Below are 21,488 nucleotides of genomic sequence, written 5' to 3'. Positions count from 1 at the left end.
TTCTTTTAAAATCCTACCCATTTATTGAATTAGGTGAAGTTTAGCATTTTAGCCATATTCATTTCTAAGTAAGTTTCACATCTGGTCACAGATTATTCTGCATTGCCCTGATCTGACATCTAAGTATTTGATTCAAAGTTAGCACTAAGTTTGAAACCTTACTTATTTATTATTCTTTTACATCAACCAACATTTGAACTATAAACAGAATTAAATTATCTTTACTGAAATGAGCATATTGATTCCCTTTTCAATTTGAAATAAAAAATGTCACATTACCATCATGCTGGCAGCCTCCGCTGATGACTTTCCTGTTGTCTCAAAATGTTTCTTAAGAATATTTGGCACAGCTCCTTGTGTCAGTAATGGGGTTCTCTTGGCTGTTTCCAGGTCTTCTACATTCCTTGTAACAGCAAACACCTGAGCTCTGGGGACACAATTGATATACTGTGAATCTGTTGGATGGACTGGGACTGTGGCTGTAGAAGAAGTTTCAGAGGTGAGTTTTACATTATGCATTTAGGGGCAGCTTTATCATTGACTTGCGTCACCCTTGCCCCACGCAAGAGGGCACAAGGGCGATGCAACTACTAAGACAGATTTATCAAGCCACTTAAGGCCACCTTGCGTGGCTCTGCTTGGCTTGATAAATCTGGAGTAGCACAAAATGCAGAGCAGATCGCTGCGTTGCGTTATTCTACCCCAGGAAGGCATTCCATGGGTGGATAGTGGGTGTTCCCATGCATCCACCCTTTGATTTTGGCGCATTCCCAGATTTACCATTATTGGTAGACCTTGGAATGCGTCAAAATGCTACACCTCGCCAGGTGAAGCTTAACGAGGGGAAATATACTTATTTCTCCTCGTTGTTTCCTCTTTCAATGTGTGCTGCATTCTGCCACAGAAGGAATGTTTTTGTGCAGGAAGGTGTCCCAATCCTGTCTGCACAGCAGGCACCCTTGCACCATGGTGGAAGGGTGCCTGCAGCACATTGTGCATTAGCGCAAGAAAAGTACAGGAATGGACTGTATAATGTTAAATATGGCATATTTCTGCCCTTTCATGCAACGCAGTGCAGCGAGGTGGTTTGCTGCGTTGCTCTGCTTGAAAGCTTGATAAATGTACCCCTTAGTCTTTACACAATGTGATACACTTGTACGTTTCAGAAATAGAGGGAGTAGTGTGCTCAAAAAGGAGTTCACATTGCAGATGTACTGATGGATATATATTTTGTTTTGTTGACATTTCCACAGATGCCTCAGATTCCCATGTACAGTGGCAATATTAAATTAATATACTAACATGTGCATCTGCATGCCCTTGAAGATTGTCCCAGTACTGAAGCCGCAGAGTTGATATTTAATTAATTGACCCTTCTCAAGCATAACAAATGGTACTCTACGGCTCATATATGGCATCACCTCATGAGTGTTCTGATGCAGTTCTTGCTTCAGATTCTATCACAAAACTGGTCAGATTAATTATATAAACAAGTGTACTGGTAGTCACTTAACACATAGTTTATGTTCTCTTAAACTATCAATGAAGGATTCTTTTTGAAGATGTCATTGTTTATGTTCATTCTATCTAAAAGCCACACATTTGATTGTGGCTTAAAACATGCACAACAACACTGGGGTTACACCGGGAAGTGTGGTATCAAAATATCATTGTCAGATTATAATCAGATTGAAACATTTTGCCCAACAAATTCCTTAGAGAAAATAAACCTGCAAGAAATGGACATTTTTGTAAATAAAATGCAGGGCACAATGTTTATGTTAGACCATATATTCTCATGTGCAGCCTTAAAGCTATACTCCTACTTACCTTTATGAAACCGATGAAGGTTTAAGAGATGAAGGTTAGAAAATGTAGAAACTGGTGAAATTAATCAACTTCACCCTAAAGATGATTTTTGGAGATGTGAGATAATGTGATGGACAGTTTTAGCTTACTGTAAAGAAGTGACAGGCTAAAAATCGCAGTTTCAATTGAAAAATTGACTGTGATTTCTTGTGGCAATTTATCCCTCAATATTGCCGCATTTAACTTTATCTGAGCCTTAAATGGTAGCTATTTAAGCTGTCTGTGAATTGGTGATGGCTGCAAATATTTTAGGGCTTATCTCACAGCTCTTACATCTGTTTCATGGTTTGCTGATAAAATTCTTATGGCCTTTCAACATACTCATAGTGAAGGACATTGCCACATACCATCTCATCACTATGGTTTGTTTTATGTATACTTGATACTACCTTGAATTTGCATATATAGTAACTTTTTACATTTATTTTGATAGCAACAAGTGGCATATATTTTATAAATACCTCATCAATTAGGCACAGTATTCGTTAGGGTGAAGTTGTGTCTAACATGTAAGTTCCAGACAGAAGGGAGGTATAGCTAGGGTTTATTATCCATGGCCCGTTCTGGGCAGTGCTCTGAAACACAGCTGACAGTATATGTGATTAATGGCTCACGGTAATGTTTAGTTATCAAAGTCTAAACTGACAGTGTAATTTTTGTTTTAGTTGTACAGCTGCTGAGCAAAAGCTAATCAGGTCCATTTTTTGAGGAGTGGGTGTGGAGGGAAAACAAAATGAATGACCCTTACTACAAAAACCAATACTTCACTGCACTATACTTATTGTTACTCTGAATATTTTCCTTCTCCATTTCAATAAACTCAGATACATAGTTGTCTGTAGCAAAGAAACCTTTATTCTTGACATATATACACATAAGTATAATGGTAAAGGGGGATGTTTGGTAGGTAAAAACACAACAGAGAATGTGGAGTGTTTGCTCCGGTATTTGTTGTGGGAGGGCAAGGGTAGTATAGTGAAAGGCTATCTTTGAATGCTACACCACCTCTCTGTATCGGTCCAACATAGAGAGAATGGTTGTATGCTTATTAGGAGTGATTCCACATTTTCAGTTGACAGCATTCACACCTAGTACAATTGTTCTCATGCATTCTCATTGAAGCCAAGACTTCATGCCCATGCCTTCAAAAAATCAAATTGTAGCTGGGTTGTGTTTTTTCATTTATCTTTAAAACAAAGGGAACATTTCATGAGGCACAGCAACCGGTTAGAGCATTCAGTCCCAAAGATGTTTTTTACTGTATGTTAGTCCTTTGTCTTTCTAAAAAGGGATGCTCAGAACTTTGATAATTTACCAAAAGGGCAATGAAACACAATGTTATTAAAAGTCTGTTTTATAAGGGGTTTCCAGTTTATAAAGTTAGCCTTATGTTGGCTGTGGTTATTGATCAACCGAGATTTGTTGAGAAGTGGACAGGATTGTGACCTATGTATCCAAAGAGATAACATTGAGGACTAAATGACTGGAATCTGTTCTTTAATAACACTACTTAAATGCCCTCTTGTTAGAGAATTGTTTAAGTTGTGTCTAACCTCTGTAATCTTGCTAGGCAAAGTTACAACAACTTTGAATATAAATAACCCTTACTTTAACAAATTACAATAGCAAAGAAAACATTAAGGGCCAGATTTATGATGCATTTTACCGGTCGCAAATGGCCCATTTAAAATTGGTGGAATGCTATTCACAAACGGGAAGGGGGCACCAAGGTACCACTTCCCCTTTATGAATTAGGGCGCCAATATTTTTTCAGAGCAGGCAGTGGTTCCACAGCTTACCGCCCAGTCTAAAAAAAATCTTTTAAGTTTAATTTCTGAAATGCATCCCATTTTCCTTTAAGGAAAACGGGCTGCATTAAAAAAAAATGCTTTCTTTAAAAAGCAGTCACAGACATGATGGTCTGCTGACCCCAGCAGGCCACCATCCCTCTGAGTGTTGGCCATTCTCAATGGATAGCAAATTGTGACCTACCTCATGAATATTAATGAGGCAGGTCCCTTGTGACCCATTTGGAAATCGCAAACAGTGTCTGAGACACTGTTGTACGTCATGTTTTGTGGCTCGCATATTTCAAGTTTCTAAAAATCGCACTGTGCGAGTCGCAAACCCTGACAGTCGTATATGTGGCCCATGAATCCATTAGTTATAGAATGCAGTCAGATCAATTTCTCAGGAACTATAATTAAAATAGAACTATTAATGATAATGAAACAAAACCTGGTCATTTTCAACAAATCCATGTTAATAATAAGTACACATTTTAAATAATAAACAGATGGAATACCTGGTTATTAAGAGTTCATTCTCCTGCTGGCATGGTGCTGTCTCAAACTTGATATTTTTGGCTTTCATGTCAATCTTGGCTGTGAATTTCATTGGAGCATTCGCACGAACCTTGGCATGAAACTCAATTCCAGCCTGGATGAGGTGAGTGTTGATACCCATGGTTGCCACAGTGTGCTTGTACACACTGAAAGAGAAATTAAAAGTACAATATGTGGTCATGATCTCACAATCAAGGCAAAATGACATTGTGGACCCACAGCAAAAGGTGGCCATTGTAGGTCTGCATTCATAGAATAGGAAACACTCATCTACCACCTATGTGGTGAGTATTTGTTAAAACAATATGTTTGACACTGGGGTTGTAGAGGATAGCCAGTAGAGTGAGGTAATATGAATCTAGTTTTAAAGTAGTGTACAAATTCATGTAGGTCCTGGCCTAATATAATGTCAGTCATTATCACTTTATTTGGTTAATTATAACTATAACTATAATAGTACACTACAAAAATCATCATTTAAAAACAACAAAAGCACAAAGACAAAATTAATTTCAAATATTCCAACACACCATAAAATATGAAAATAAAAACACCCACATCCTTATAACATAGAAAAAAGATTCTTGTGCCAATTCCTTTCACAGGTAACCGTATACACCCAGAGCATCCAATTAAGCATTCATCCCCTGATAATTATAAAAAAGTAAAAAATATTTCATATCTTGAGGCCCCGTATTTTCCTTTCTCTAACCGCTGCAACTAAAAAACTAACAATGTTAAATGTTTCCCATACATTGTTCAACATCTGTAAATATACTAAGGCAGGCCTTATCTGCACAAAACCCTTACTCTTTAAAAATCGGTACTAAAAAACGTTTTTTGGATATGCAGATATTAGTCGCAATTAATTATAAAGTGCAAAGTGTCTTGGGTAGTAAAAGTATCAAAAGAGCAACGACCCAAATCTTCCGCTCTTCGCCACCCCTGCGGTTCTGCCAGTATGAAATGCAAATAATTAAATCTAAACCTTATTAAAAGAAAGCGGTGGTAGGGCTTTGTTACTTAGTTTAAATAAGGTTCTACTGCTGGGTTTGTTTTCAGGAGTGAATGGGCTTGTACCGTAGGTTTCATCAACTCTCTGGTCTCTCTTTCAGCTTGTATCATGCATAAGAAGTGTTTCTTGACCCAAGATAGATCCTTCTTTGATAGCTTATTTGGTGAATCAAACAGCTCTGGACGCCCTAATTTCAATATTAACTTCTTAATATAACATAACCAGGAGTACTCTATCCAAAGATAAACGGTCCCGAACAATCTCATGGTTCATCTCTAAATCGAGATCAGTCCAGATCATCATCCATTTGAGTAACAGGCCATACCAATCAGATCTGACACAAAACCAATATCCAATTCCTGATGGATAATATAAGAAGATATTCTCTACTATTTGGAGGTCCTCTGCATCCTTACAGCCCCATATATCAGTTCCATAATTAGTGATAGCAATACATTTTGCTCTATATATATTTAACTTGACTTGAACCGGCTTAGCCCCTAACCTGCGTGCTAAATCAAGAACCACTACTGTTGATCTTACCAAAGCGTTTCGTTTTGCTTTCTTTTGCGGTGCCCATGTGCCCTTTTCATCAAACAAGACCCCTAAGTGTGGAAAAGTGGTCACCTAGATATTTTGCTTCCTTTACAATAATGCGTTTTTAATTTTTGGGGTCAGGAGCCCATAATCATGGTGTGAGGTTTAGTCAAATTAACACTTAAATCCAGTGAGATCATAAAATCTGCAAAGGAACTTAGGAAACAGGAGCCCAATCGCTGTGCAAGCTAATAGAACCGCATCATCTGCATATAAAAGTGCTGGGATTAACCGCTCTCCCACTCAAGGGAAATCTTTACAGGCTATACACAAAGCGGAGTCTAGATTATTAATATATAAAGTAAACAATAAGATAATGTGTTCTGCCACAGTAGATCGAGAAAAAGGGAAGGGTAGACCCACATTTAGGAATATTATGCTGGCTAAATATTCTTGGATCATTAGCCTGGGTAGCAATAGACCAACAACGTTTTACTTCTGAGATCCTTCAAGTTAAAGGCACTTGGAGAAAAGGATAAACATATGCTAGGGGCCTAATTTAGAGTTTGGTGGATGGGTTACTCCGTCACCACCAACCTTCTTACAAGTGTGTTATATCCACCGCATTTGAATTAAGGTGGATGGGATATCAGTCACATGTGTAACACATTAAAGCATCTGCCAAACTCTAAATCAGACCCTAAGTCATACTTAGGGTCTGATTGAAGATTTTAGATTATTGAAATCAAAGTCTATCTGTCTATCTGTCCTCTGATTGTCATAAATGAACAATTTCCTTTGTAGAGTAACTTTAGCACACCTCACACAGTGAATCTGGGCAACTTTCTCCAAAATGTGTAGTGGGACATTCCGAAGTCTGTAAAATATGTGACAAACAGATGACTTTGTATACTTTTATACTGCACAACAATGTGCATTCTGCTTGTTTTCTGAACCAATAAAAAGTGCAGCCTTGCCATTTAGATGAGACAAATGTGTAACATTTCTTATGTCAAGAAATCAGTCTTAAACCATCACCTAAAACTATTTATAGCATTTGGTTACTTTGAAACTAATTTGTAACTAGCAAGTAAAGTACCATCACAGAATTGTTTTTAGAGTACTTTATAATAAAGAACAGATATTTTAATTCACAGTGGGAATTTCATGCACAATGGAAGAGCAGTGTAGTATAGTCACATAAATCCAACTCACAATTAAGCAAGTGGAAACCAAGTACACAGAATAGTACATAATAGACCTTAAAAGCGAGAATTGTAAAATTGTGTTTCAGGTACTGCAGTACTATTTTGCTGTCAGTAAAATTTACTCCCTCTCTGCATTCCACTCTCATTTCAGGACAAACTCAGGACATTCCCAGATACTGCATTACCAAGCCCACCACTCAATCTACAGGCTCTTTACCTGCTCCAATAATTTAAAGCATTAAATTACTCCTCTTCCCCATTTCTTGCAACTCTGCCATTTGCCTTGACATATCACCTCTCATACCTTTTTTGGATAATCAATTTTATTGGGTTTTTAGTACAATCACAACCAATAAGATAAAAAACAGGCAAGATTCCTTTTACAAACATCAGTGCTAGGCATCAGGAAACGATCGGCATTTCTATGTCCAATCCACAGTATTCCCACAATTTACGCCTGACCTTGGTGTGTTTTTGTGTACATCCCCTCGCTACATAGATGGAGGTCACTTGTTGGGTGCACCAGCCCAACCCTTTGCGCCACATGTCCAGTGCAGATGGATGTGGGTACTTCCATAATGGGCTAAATCTCTTTTTGCCACTAAAGTGGCTATGCCCATCATCTTTTCATTTTCTCTGGTGTCACTCAGATCACCCATGACTCTTAGTAAAGCACTCTTTCATGTGATGGTAGTATGATATTCTAGGATTCGGAACATGGTATTGCTCACCCTTCTCCAACAATGAGCAATAAGGCTCCACACAGCCAAGTCATGTGATCAAAATCTGTGCCAGTTTTGCTAAAGGGGGGCAGGCAGAGGTTGGTGTCTGACCCACTACCCCGCATGAGCGTTGCGGCATGAGGTATGTGTTGTGAATGTATTTCATTTGGATCATCTGGAGCTGGGAGGAGAACCTTAATTAATGGTGGGGCATGCAGACATTGTACCAATCTATGTCTTCAAGAAGGCCCACCCAACAATGCTAACTGCATCAAAGGACAGTTACCTCAGGAGGTTAGGATCATTGAGTAATAAGGGTCTGTATATAATGGGGAAACCCTTTCTTGCCAAGAGCCCCCATCAGGAGATTGGCCTCTAGTTTGCCATGCTCAGGTTGGCCCATTAACTCAGTTTTGCATTTTGTCTGTGTCAGAGCTAGAGGTATTTATGTAACTGGATTTTTGACAGCTCTTATTCAATCGCTTTTGTTGTACCTTCCTTATTCCCTTAGAGTACACTTTCAACATGGCTCATAGTTCCCAAGGGAAAAAGAAAGATACTTTTAAGAGGTTTTTCGTTTGCATCAATGGCATCCACTGAACCTATTTTTGTGGTAGCTTTGGTATAGCATGCATCAAATGCCTGTCGCCACTCACTCATCAGTCTGCCCTAGTGGCCCCACTTTCACTCAACTGGCTAGGTAGACTATGATACTATGATAATATAACACTCTGCCTCTTTAAAACATTTCTCAAATTAGCACATTAGCACCGCTTACTGCCTAAAAAAATTCCATTGCCCAACACCCACAGTTGTAGAGATTATTGTTCAGGTAGTTGATAAATAAAGATAGTACCAACTTAATTTTCTATACCCTTTTCTCTGCTTGTCCATTTCAGCACAATGAGAAATTGATAATATCCCTCAGCTATCATCAGTATCGTTCCTAATATACCTGAGCTATCATCAGTACCATTGGTTTTAATATTATAAGACAAATGTTGTAAATCTCTTCAAATATGCACAGTTTATACAAATCAGAGGAAAGTGGGATACAGAGATAGTATGTTTCTAGTTTCAGAAGTCTTTTGCCATTTCACTAGGCCTATTAAATGCTTTTTTATAAGACCCTGTGAGTTTGGAAAGCACTTTGAAAGAGCTTTTGTGCGGGTATGGGATATACTGGCACACATGCCAAATGGATAATATTTACAGCTTGTGGAACATTACCTTGAACACATCCCTGTCTTTCTTGTAATCTTGAACAGGTGGGGCTTGTGTTTTCTTCTGTGCTCATGAGTTTTGTAGGTTCTCATACCAAAAATACCTTTCAAAATTCTCCTTAAAATTCCCTCTTGGTTAATAAATGTAATGCACAGCTGATAAAGTGTTGTGTCGAACGTAGAAAAGATGTAGGGTTGAACGACTCTCTTTCTAAGTGACACACACTCTATTAAGTCATCTAGTATCAACCAGTGCTTCCTTTATCAAACATTGCCTCTCCTACTTTTAACTGAGTACAAAAATTAAACAATAAATGTTTTTCTCCACTTTCAATTATGCCAGTTACATCTTAATGTTCTATGAATCATGTTTCTTCACTTTAAATTCCTCTCATTAAAACAAATAGCTGTATTTTTCTGTTATAAATATGCTACCTTGACTAAAGGTCACTGGGAACAAGATGCCTGGTGTTTGTAAATATGACACTTGTAAATGGGATTACATTTAAATGATGAGTTTTATGGGATCCCTATAAACATATAGTTAACTATTTAGTTCAATTTCCCCCCATTTTGAAGTGTCATATTTGCACACAGCAGGCATCTTACTCCCAGTGACTGGTAGACACATATTTATAACTGCAAAATACAGGCATTATTTTAAAGCACAGAAAAATGTTACATATCATGAACATTTTTTCAGAGCATTTTCTCCCATTTAAAAAAATGGTTAAATGTTTGTTTTATAAATGTAACAATGCCATATATGATGAAAGGCATTCCAGTGCCTCAAGTACAAACGATATAGGCTCTCACTGTCACCCATACACATTTATCCCATTCACACGTACATATGTTCATACATGCCAAAAGACCACACTCTCACTGACACATATGGTAGTCCTGTCATGGTGCCCCTAGTCAAAGTATTTTGTTGAAACCAAAGTATCAGGTTCTATGGACATTAGGCTTAAAGTCGATGGAGCTGGCCGTGATGGTGTTTGGCAACAATGCGTGAGTTGCTTAGCTTTCAGTAGCTCATGATGAATTTCACAGATCAGAAGAAGCTCTCACTACTGAAAAGATTTGAGACACCTGACCTAGACACACCTGGCTAGTATTTGGAGTCTAACTGTTATATCTGACTTTTTATTATTTAAAAACAAATTGCTAGGATTATGGCACTTTTTTCAAATGTAGTTGGGGAAGTTCAGAAAACCGTCACCCTGGAGATGAAGAATGATCACGTTTCCCTCTTAAATTTCTGTCAGTCTTCATTGGATAATGATTGTATAGTTATTTTACCTTGGAGCTACATCAGCGTGAACCTGGATGTTAGACTCAAGAAGCTGAGCAAGGCTGAAATCCGAGGATGGAGAGGGAGACACTTTAACATCAGCTGTAAAAGAAAGATTAGTATTGAAACAGAAATAAAAAAAACATTCAAAGCAGGCATCACTAGTTCAATAACAGACTGTTGTTCTCAACACTCTTTCTTGATATAGGTATTCAATAACTTATTATTAGAAACGTACTGTTAACAGCAGCATTCGCTACAGCAGCAGAATATATGCTCAATTCCATGGGCAGACCAACACAGGTGGGAACGATCTGTCGAACCTCAGCTGCCAACACCGGCTGGGCATATTGCCCAGCAACACCATTAAGAAGTTTGTTGATAACGGTCTTCACCATACTGTGCCTTGCTGCTGGTTCATTGAGAGCCTGTGGTAAATGAAATAAACCAAAAAATTGTTGAATGAGAGGTACTGCTGCTGTAGAGCGCTATGAGAATGCATAATTGAGCTGTGGTTACCTTAATGGCAGTCTGAATAAATTCCTTGTTAATGTCAAGGAAGGCCAACTCCTGGCCAAACAGTTTGATGTAAGTCGAGATTAATGGGGCATCTGCAGGCAGTGCCTTAAAGCCCAGCAGCTGTGGAAACAGAGAACACAAGTTGTAAGAAATAGAAACTGCTTTATAAAATCAAATTGCTTTGTAAAACTAAGTTCACAAAGTAATTTGTGTATGATGTAAAGCTCTTGAAGGTGGGTCCCATTTGGGTTGGCATTTCATAGGCCTCTGCCAGTAACTGGTTCCAGCATTGACTCTGCTGGCCCCCCCATTTTAACTTACTAGCCAGTAGAAGAGGTGTACAGAACCAGTGTGCACCTGGGATTCCGGCAACATGTTGAAAACTATGAGGAAGTGACACCCTCAGCTGCTTCTTTCAGGATATTTGCTTGAGGAGCCTCTGTCTTTGCTGCAACTAGAGAGACCTGTTATCTCCCTGAGAGAGAGTGCTATAGGTTCTCAGACTAGCTATCCAATATATGCTGATTGATATAGTCTTCCCAGGGAGAAGTTGGGTCTCTGGATGCCGCTACATTAGAAAGGGTTTTTAGGTTACTTATTGCAGTCCCTTAAATGATCTAATATAATTGTCCTATGTGCAATGTGATCTTTTGTTGTGGAATCTGTCACCGCAGAAGTCACACATTAAATAACTGGGTTGCAAGATCACCTATATTTGAACTGTCTCCCCTCTATTGCCTGAGAATCCTTCTACAAGTTTATGTAATGGAAACTATTGAAACCAGTTAGAGTCTGGCAGAACAATCATCCTACTATAATCCAGCAGTGCTCCTGTTCCACAAAAACTGAAGTTGCTCCATTTTATTTAGGTAGAGTTTCTGACCCTAGAACCTCAGCAGGCTCTGGCAACGGAGACTCCTGATCCGGTCACCCACCTTCCACACCCACATTCAACACCCTTTGTATGGTGCTAACAGAGGGATAGACTAAGTACAAGCCACCTGGTCAATCAATCAATCAATCAATCAAGAATTTGTAAAGAACACTACTCACCTGTTAGGGTCTCAAGGCGCTGAAGACCCTACGATAGAGTACATATACCTTGCATGCCAAAGCCATTGATTTGCTATTGCCCTAATTTAGGGGCTTGTTTCAACAAGTTATGCTGACTGGTTAATGATGCATGGTGGTTGGTTGGCAGTTAAGCTCATATCATGTTAGCAGAAGCACTTTCATCAATATGCGGTTCACCAACAAGACAGAAATCTCTAACTCTGATGGTTGGTGCTCTGCCAGAGAGGTACAAACAAGGACCTCAGGTGGAAAGTGAGCTCTAAATTAGCTAGATTATGTGTAACTGTCTTTACCTCAGATGGGGCATAGTAATTGCACCTACATATTTTGTTCATATTGCAACATTGTAAAATGGAGTGACCCAGTCCATTTAATGCCTAGCACATGCTAGTCACACCAAATGACGTTTCAGACACAGAGCAAGAACTGCCTTTTCTAAAAGGCTTGTTATCATTAGACAAACCCATTCCAGAATCCTTGTTCTGTTTTTATCCACTATTATTTTAAATATGGTTTGTGCTTTGAGTTGGTCTCACTAATGTAACTTGTCAGAAAATGAGTAAATGGTACATAAAAAAGGAGATGCATATCTATGAAAGATAGATTTAATATACATTGTTAGGATCAATTTTAGTTTTATTGGAAATTGTTAAATGAAATTGTAGTGTTTTTTAACAGAAGGCGAAAGAGGTTCGCGTTTTTGTAAAATCTTCTGATTTCTGGCATATGCAGCAAATCCTGACAGCATTAACACGTCCGCAGCCAGCAATAACCCGCCTGGGGTACATGTCCATCTGACTGAAATCAGTGGGCTTTATATTGCCGCTCACCTCTAAATCAGAACCAACATTAATTGGGCAATTTTAGCAAAAGAAACTGTGAAAGCATTACTCTTGTGAGATTCAATAACTACCTGAAATTGTTAATGTTATAATTAGTGCACATAGTGTGAACTTGTGAGAAGCATTTGCTGGGAGTCTGTTCTATGTTTGAAATGCATTTACCGACTAAAGTAGACATGGATGTGTCATGATATTTATGGAAATCTTGCCATTAAATAATAAATGTAACAAATATGAATGAATGCTTTACCGTTTTTACAATCTGCTGGATTTTCTTGCGCATTGGATATTCAGCAAATGGAATATTCTGTTTCCTGAGAGTTTGTTCCAGACCTTCTGCTCGGACAGCAATCTAGCAACAAATAATCAATTGTTAGTTTCTGTATGAAGGGAGTGATGCATCAATTAGGAACATGTTGAGCCCTGATTTGGTATATTAAGAATGCAATAATTATTCCCTTAAAGCGACATGCGCAGAGGAGGAGGCATGTGCTTGTAATTTTGAGTTTAAAAAGTAATGCCTTTAGTTTACAAGGTTCCTCCTATCTCCTGATACTCTGATACACACGTTTAACTATATCTGCCTTTGCTTCAGTTAAAACGATAATCCATCCATTCTTTATTTACTGGTCTAGAAGTCTGTTTTTTTACCAGGACAGTCTAACAGTCTTTACCTCTAGAATATCAGCCTCTGCACCAGTTATGTACCCTCGGGTTTTGGCAAGCAGGAACACCGGGAACATTGTGTTAGCGCTGTTCATGAACAAGACATCTGCAGTTGCTCCAGCCATAAGTGCATCTATAGTGAAAGAATAAATACATGTTCTTTTTAAAAAAATGACATAGATGGTTCATCTTCCTGCTGCTTTATTTTCACAATCCGATACGGTCATGACATCTCAAGATGCTGTCCAAGATACCACGTTTCCAGGACACTTGCACCTAATAATAACACTTCATGCCATCAGGGTACAATGCATTGAACTTACATTATGCAAAGAATTCAGAGAAAATGCTGTCAGAATATATATGATCAGAAAGACCATATGTCACTTCTATATACCACCTAAAGATGCTGATCATCAATGTTGATGTAGAGGAATGTGTTATTGGCCAACTGAGGCACACATCACTGAGTGGTGTCTCAATGTGATCCAATGGCATTCAAGGATTTCCACCTTAGCACTGTGTGCAAGTAGGTGAACCCCTTAATGATTGACTGTCACTGTCTAGGAATTGTTTATCCTACAAACTTTTGTTTGAATGGCTCCTTTCTGTCACCATCAAATATTAAGGAGTCCCCAAACACTACTTTGAATGTCTGTTCTAAAGCAAGGAGTTTACATACTTTCAATTTGGGTTACTCCAGATTTTCATATCAGAGATCCTTGTAGTACTCCTGGCATCAACAGGAAACTGTTTACAGCCTGTCCATGAGTAAGTTAGCTATTTACCGGAAAATGTGTATTTTGTTCAACTGTGTCTGTGTCAGAGCATTGATAATCGTACTAAAGGCAATCATGACAGTGAATGAAGGTGTGAAGTTTTCTATAATATGGAAAATATCATCTGTCTGTAAAAATGTGGAGGACTTTTGACATTTAGAGAAAGAATACTTATAAAATCAGGAGTTAATTACATTGTTCTTATATGAACACTTGAACACTATTACTTGACTGTAGACATAGCTCTGTAGCACTCCACCGGTGAGCTATATATATTTTTGTGTTAAGCATTTGTATGAGCTATGTCAAATCTGGTATAGTTTGGGTAAGTTGAAGACAGACCCTCAAAACAAATCAAAAAGTGCTCAAGTATTTTCTGTGCATGTCATGCACTTACATTGGAATGAACCGAAGTGTAAAGCTTTGCTGTAACGATAGCTCATTCTGTCGAGTATTGGGTTCAACATCTTTACAGCAACACTGGAAGCAGCAGCCCTAAAAGAAATTATGTTAACTCTCATCATTGAGGTCTTGTTAAATATGAGCTGGCATATATGATCACATTTTATTATATGCTTTTATCCATAACATAACTTCTACTTTGATGCTTACACTTGATGGAGTGATGGGACATTGTTTCTGGACAAAGCCTTCATCTGTGAATAGACAAAACTTGCGAGTTGCAGGTTCACTTTGCTCTCCTTTGATGCAATGTTGGCTATGGTTGTTACTAAGGCGAGACCTGGCTTGGTTTCAAATAGAACCACGGAGGCCATCATCCGGACTTCGGTACGAACCTGGCGGTCCATGAAGATCTGTAGTAGAATGTCCTGAACCTACAGAGAGAAACATAATATATGTACTTAAATAGCTAGTGTAAAAACACATCACCAGTATCCATTGATGCACATTTACCTTTTTGAAAAATGGATGTATTAGCATTGATATATAGCTTGATACCCAAAAGACACTGTGGGGTATGTAGTTACTAAAGAGGCACCTTCCTGCCTAGTTATTTCTCCATCTGTCTAAGATGATATCAGGATGGTTGACATGCAACAATCAAAAATTGTCCAACCTTTAAAAACCATCTATCTTTAGCGCAACTACAACAACAGAATCACCAGATGCTATGGATGTTCAACTACTATTCAACAGATTTAGATGACATTTTCAATGTAGTCCATAGGAAGCACCAAATTGTGATTCAAAATTCTATTTCTAAAATGTGCAAGTGATAAGATGTGTCAGAATATCAGTGAATTAGACGCACTCTATACAAGATGTGTTCTCCAACAGCACATTTACCATTCTCAGGGTGTGAATCTGTAGATCTGTTTATGTGCCTGAACCTGTAAATCTCTTGCTATGAGAAGCAGTATGTTACCTTGAAATAATTTATGTTACCGTAAAACACAGTTTGTTCCCTCTAATTTCATATTTTGGTCTTTCTTACAAATCTTATTTTTAGTAATGGAGATCTTTGTGTAAAAAGGTCATAAAGCCTGTATGTGAAACTGTCAGGTATTTGAAAGACTATTTTCACATACAAAAAGTGTAAGTTATAACAAGATAAGGATGAGAATTTTCTTAAATTCAGAGACTCCATATATGTAGGATTAGGAAAACAAGAGCCTGTGAGAAAATGTATGTAAATCAGAAAGTTCAGTCGGGAATTACCATGTTTTCCCTGACACATAATCATGTTTCTGCCCCCATCGATATTCGCATATGCATCAGAGGCATTTTTCCTATACTATGTTTGCAATTATTGATGAAATATTGAAGTAAGGGAAACATTAGGAATTCTGGTGTTACTTTACTAGACATCTGTTCTTATTTAATTATTTCATTACAGATTTTTAATGAAAGAGTGTTAATCACTACTGAAGAAAAGAGCAGAAATGTATAAGAAAGAAACACAAAAATGTCATTTAGAATTAATTACTTCTTGTGTGTCTCTACAATGGTGAAAAGCCTATTACAAAATAAGCTGCTGTCTGTCAATTTTTGTCAGAGATGAATCACACTCTATTGTATTATATTGGATCTCCAGTGAAATACACGTAGGAGCCATCTGATTCTGACAAGAGACGTCTGTAGTCCTCAGGTTTTGTTTGTGATATTTTATATCAGAAAACATCACTAAAGTAAAAATTTCCCGCTTCTTGGAGTCTTCCAGAAACCCTGACTGAGAAAATGACAGTATTTGTAAACACCCATCCAGTGGACTATCTGAGTATATTAAATGACATCAAGAATAAATAAATGTATACTTCAACTCATACTATGTTTAACATATGTGATCTATTTTCTTTTTGTTGTGTTGCTTTAAAAGAAGGCATACCTAATGTAAAATTACTACCAACGTGCCTGAACAAGAAAGATATTTTTCAGTAGAATCTTTATACTCATACTGATAAGTATGGTGTGCACATAGAATGCCACTACATTGGAACTACACAAACCTTCCATGGAAAGGTAAATTGAATGTTCTTGCTTGGGGAATACAGTAGATCAGAGAATGTTTCGTTGGCTAATTAGCAATGGTTTATGTTAAATCTGAGATATATTCATGCCACTCTGTAAGTGGGATATTTACTGACACCAGAATGTGATAATGGAAAATTTTACAAAAACGTCCAGAGATGAAATTAGGGCACACAAGCACGTATGAAGGCACACACACTCAGATGCCCTATCTAGTATGATTCTATTTGAACAACATTTGGAAACACATCTTTGAAAGACAGCGCCACTTGTGCATGAAGTGTAGCCAAGATATGAAGTATAGTTGGCCCTTTAATGACCCAACAGACCACAATCAGTGCACATAGCCACAAATAACTACATTACTCATTGTATTTTGTGTAAAGATGAAGCTTCTGAGCTGTTCTAGGTTTTTTATGGTGCTAGTATGGAGGCAAACCAACCCAGTGAAAGGGATATTCAATCAAACATTGTGCTTAGGGTAAATTGGACAATTATTATTTTGAAGCTGGTATGCATCTTTGTATGATGGTTGCTTTGATGAATCTTGCTCCTTCTCTCTTACCCTTCTCGGATCCTCCTTTGCAATGTTTCTCAAAGCCATCACTGCATCAGTCTGGATCCTAACAGGGAGCTGATAAGCACTGGAGGCAAATCCTGGCAGGAACTTCTGGATCCGCTTGATACTGGCTGGCTGGCCTGCATTTCCAAGAGCCTTCAGAGCCAGTGCCATGTCCTCTTCATGGGCATTGTTGGACGCCTCAGCTGCCAAGTCATGGAGGGGCTGCGAAAGAAACACATCTAATGCTCATTATTTCGCCTCTCTTTCAATGTCATGCTCTCTTGCCAAATCTTCATTTGTACATTCTTTTAGATATTAATTCCATAAAGAATGATAGAAGGATATATGTCAATAACATAGCTGTTTTCCACCCAGACATGATGTTTTAGACAATGAAAGTGAAGCTTGCGATATCAATGATGTTACTTCTCAATCCGATGTGAAAAACACATTCTACTGACATGTATTTATTCATCCACCATTTTATATCATGTAAGCTCCCCCATAAAAATCACCCAATATATTACAGAAATGAGCAATGCAGAGGAAGTAGAGTCATTATCACAATAGTCTTCAAGAGCACTAAACAGAAGGAGTTACTATTAGCTAATTAAATTGTGCTCAATTTGCCAACCTCTGAAAAATGGAAAGCTGATTTGGCCTTTTTGAGATTTGTACTAAGATCTCCAGATAGCTCACAGAAGTCAGCGGTGAGCATTTACCTCACTGAGTTGCCAAACTGCATCCTTTAAACTAGTGGTTAATAACCTTTTGACTTCTGTGGGCCAACACCTAATCATTACTGGAATCCGGGGACCCCCAATGAGTCATTATTGGAAACCAGTGACTCCAGCCTAACCATTTGAGATGATTTGAACCGCAAAACAATACACAAAAAATACAGAAACAAGCCCTTATCAAACACATTTGATGCACTTGCTCGGCTCCCATGAATCAATATGAAGATACTAACTTAATTTGTAGCCCTCAATATCAAATTCCTTCACATTTTTTGTCATGTTTACACTTTGTTTCTTTATTTATATACACTTACATATTCTATTTATTATTTAATTTTCTAAGCAGTTGTAGAACCCGCCCCTAGGAGTCCATAGACCACAGGATAAGCTAAGAACCAGTGCTTTAAACTATGTGAGAGATTAACATACCCAGCATGTTGCCACCTTCTCTAAAGACCTCTGAGTCTTACATTCTACCCTTTCCCAGAATCCAAACGAAAGATGGTTTCCGCTTCTGCAGTTTGCTCTGCTCTAGTGCCATAGCAGTGAATAACTGGGTTTCAAACTGTGCGTTCAATATAAGGGCTCTCCACGAAAGCCACCAACAACACCTACACCTGCATGTAGGGAACCTAAGTTAATACTGCTGTACATAAACTATAATTATCCATTAAAGATTTTGATTTTTACCACAAATTAAAAGGAAAAAAGTAATCTGTTATGAAGACACCCATGTTCCACATGAGCCATGGTCTACTGGATATGATGCATGCATGCAGAATAATTATTTCCACCTGCTACATTTATTTGAGGGTGTGCAAATAGAGTTAGGAACTGTTTTTTAGTATTGGTGCTTATTAGGAGATGAGGACATACCATGCTTATTTCTGGATTTGATTCAGCACTTTCTACTGGTGCCTACCAGGTGGTACGAATGGACACAAAATGGTCAATACTGAAAAGTTACTCACGGATAGAGCTTCCTCAGGACAGGAAGAGTGTGCACCACAGTACTTGTTCACCATGGACCCGTATGCCAGGATCGCTGCCTTGTAGACAACAGGGGATTTCTGATGTTATGCCACTTTCATTAAATCCTGCAGGGTTAGGGACAGAGGTAAACCATTGGCATGTAGATCATGTTTATTTTATACACCACTCATGTTATGGATATTTTCATATTTTTGCAATTATGTAAAATGCGGTTCAAAATAAGAGATGGCAAACACATTGCAAAAACTAACATCATCTAGTTATATTATATAGGGCTGCACTCTAGAGAACAACCTTTTAACAACTGATTTTCCAAGATGGGACTTGGTTAACATGAAATGTTGTACTCCTTGTGGAACTTCATACACTGGTAGAATAGAGGCTAGGCAGCTAAGAATATATTGGTGAAATGGTGAGCCCAATTAATTATAGGTGTGTAATAGCAACGACAAGGTGATTTTAAAAGCCATTGGTGGCATGGAGTTATGGACAGAGCAGTTCTAATGCAGTTAAAATTAGAATTTCACTTGTTTCCAATAGTATGAAATGCAGAAAATTTGGAAAAATTACCTATGCCGAATTCTTCTTAAAAGTCCTGTTTAGGAAATTAAAATTATAATTTGCATCCTAAGTGAGACATTTTTTACAAACTGCCTCTAGCAGCAAACTGATGGATGGGATGTTAGAATTCATTTTAGCACTGAAGATCACTTGGGTCTGCATTCCAGTCATTGTTGTTTATCCAACATCTAGCAGAGATCAGTCACATGAAAATCCATCATTAGCCTGTTCCAGTGGGAACAGTGCAGCCCAAACTGCCAGACAGGCCATCAAGGAGAGAAGCAACCCCGCACCAGCTGATGTGGCATAGTGTCGGAAAAAATGGTTTGGGTTGCTTGTGTTCTCATTCAGATGGGATGTGGCCTGGAAATTCAAGCTGGACGATTCCTTCTGAGCAAGGACCAAAGCTGACTTGCATAAGGCTGGTCTCTGTCTGAAGTGACATTGAAGGTAAAACATGGGGACTGGAATACAACTCTAGTGCTTATCAGTGGCTAAGGCGTTTTGCAAGCATTCCACACATCACATTTATGGTTTCCTGTGCTCATTGTGCCACAGGATTGAAGCAATTCATTATTGAGAAGGTGTAAAAAGGGCAATCAATTGTGTTCCCATTCAGACCAGGCATTAGGTTGGTATTTATTGTTCCTACTGGAACAAGACCAAGGCTGATTTGTACATCTGAAGAGTCATAGTGGGATTAAAATCTTGAACTGGAATGCAGCCTGAGTGATTGGTAGTTGCTGAAACTTTTTCCAAGGACTCCAACCGTTATCTTTGGGGTTTTTTCAGTGTTACAAATAGTTCATCTTCAGACTGGGATTAAGTGAATGATTACAAAGATAAATCAGATTTTTAACACTCCATTTCAAATGGCCCCACAGTTTATCCTGCTGGTATGCCTTGTCCCAAACTACAAATCATTCTCCTCTTGACCAAGAAATCAAAAGAGCCAGGCTCTCCTCAAAGACAATCAAAGTTTAGCAGCCCATTGGGGAAGGGTAGTCACATGAACCACAGATGGGTGGGTAAATTAACTTACCCTTGTGATAGAAAATATAGCTTTAGTTGTGGGTGACTCAGGAAGTAAATTTGAAATCAACTGTGGATGAGTACCCCTAGATAATCATGTGTCCTGACTATTGTTCCAGTGTTTATGCAGTAAATAGGATCCAAGTCAATGGTACTGGTTACAATAATGTTGTAGTTTGCTTTGTACTTCAGCAGAGGTACCCTTACTGTAACACTGATTTGATGGTATTGCATATATGTTGACCCAGGCCCCAGTTCGGGGAACCATTAAGTGAGGGTGTTTTATCACCCATTTACCTTAAGTGATACAACATTGTCCTCCTCACATGATTTATGCAGAATATGTCCTTGTAATGAAATTACAAACATCTGAGCTGACTCACTTGAGCGACTTGTAAGGTCTGGTGATCTGCTTTAGTGAACTGGACAGCTAGGGTTACAGCCTGGGCTGCCTCCCTGGGGCTCAGCTCCTCATTGTGGATCTTTTGCTTGATAACCTTCAGTGCATCAATGGTTCCCACTGCTGGGATGGCATTCAGCAGCCAGCGTCTGCATATAACATACAAATCCCATTAGTTAAACAGAAGCAATCCCAGTATTATAAGTCATTACTGTGACATTATGATAACTAATCACCTGTACTGAGGTCTTTCTGCAAACTGCTTCCATATGGCTTGGATATTTTCGTAGTTTGCATCACGAAGAATCTGGGCAAGCTGTAAGAATTTGGCCGGAGCATCGGCATGTAACTGTTGTTGATTATTTTGCACTAAATGCTGCAGCGTTTCTGCGACCTGTACCAAAAAGGAAAATCGATGGAATTCATTTTTAAAAAAAATGAAAATATTCAGGAAAAAGAGAATGAAACATAATGGACAATATCTCCCAAAAAGCAAGCTTCAAATTGCTAAATTAGTTATTACTGTCTGTAAGGGCATTGGTCCATGTTGCATTAGTTGATGGGTAAGTTATGGTTTCCTAGAATTGTCCAGAGAGGGATGCTCTAGAGGTGCA

General features: G+C 38.4%; 1 pseudogene across 1 annotated transcript in view; it reads right to left on the bottom strand.

The window, feature by feature from the left end:
• Nucleotides 1–21,488, bottom strand: part of LOC146834623 (vitellogenin-A2-like) — a 48,900-nt pseudogene that overhangs the window by 17,810 nt on the left and 9,602 nt on the right. The window contains exons 8-20 of the transcript XR_014960645.1: nt 21,111–21,268; nt 20,858–21,023; nt 18,860–18,985; nt 17,152–17,370; nt 14,709–14,932; nt 14,494–14,591; nt 13,326–13,450; nt 12,902–13,003; nt 10,736–10,855; nt 10,455–10,644; nt 10,225–10,318; nt 4,175–4,360; nt 280–427 (exon numbers count right to left, since the gene is read on the bottom strand). The product of XR_014960645.1 is annotated as a vitellogenin-A2-like (transcript). The remainder of the gene's footprint in view (nt 1–279; nt 428–4,174; nt 4,361–10,224; nt 10,319–10,454; nt 10,645–10,735; nt 10,856–12,901; nt 13,004–13,325; nt 13,451–14,493; nt 14,592–14,708; nt 14,933–17,151; nt 17,371–18,859; nt 18,986–20,857; nt 21,024–21,110; nt 21,269–21,488) is intronic.

Source organism: Triturus cristatus, chromosome 4_2 (genome assembly GCF_964204655.1).
Source record: "Triturus cristatus chromosome 4_2, aTriCri1.1, whole genome shotgun sequence".
Classification (NCBI taxonomy): domain Eukaryota; kingdom Metazoa; phylum Chordata; class Amphibia; order Caudata; family Salamandridae; genus Triturus; species Triturus cristatus.
This window is presented reverse-complemented; position numbering and strand designations above follow the sequence as displayed.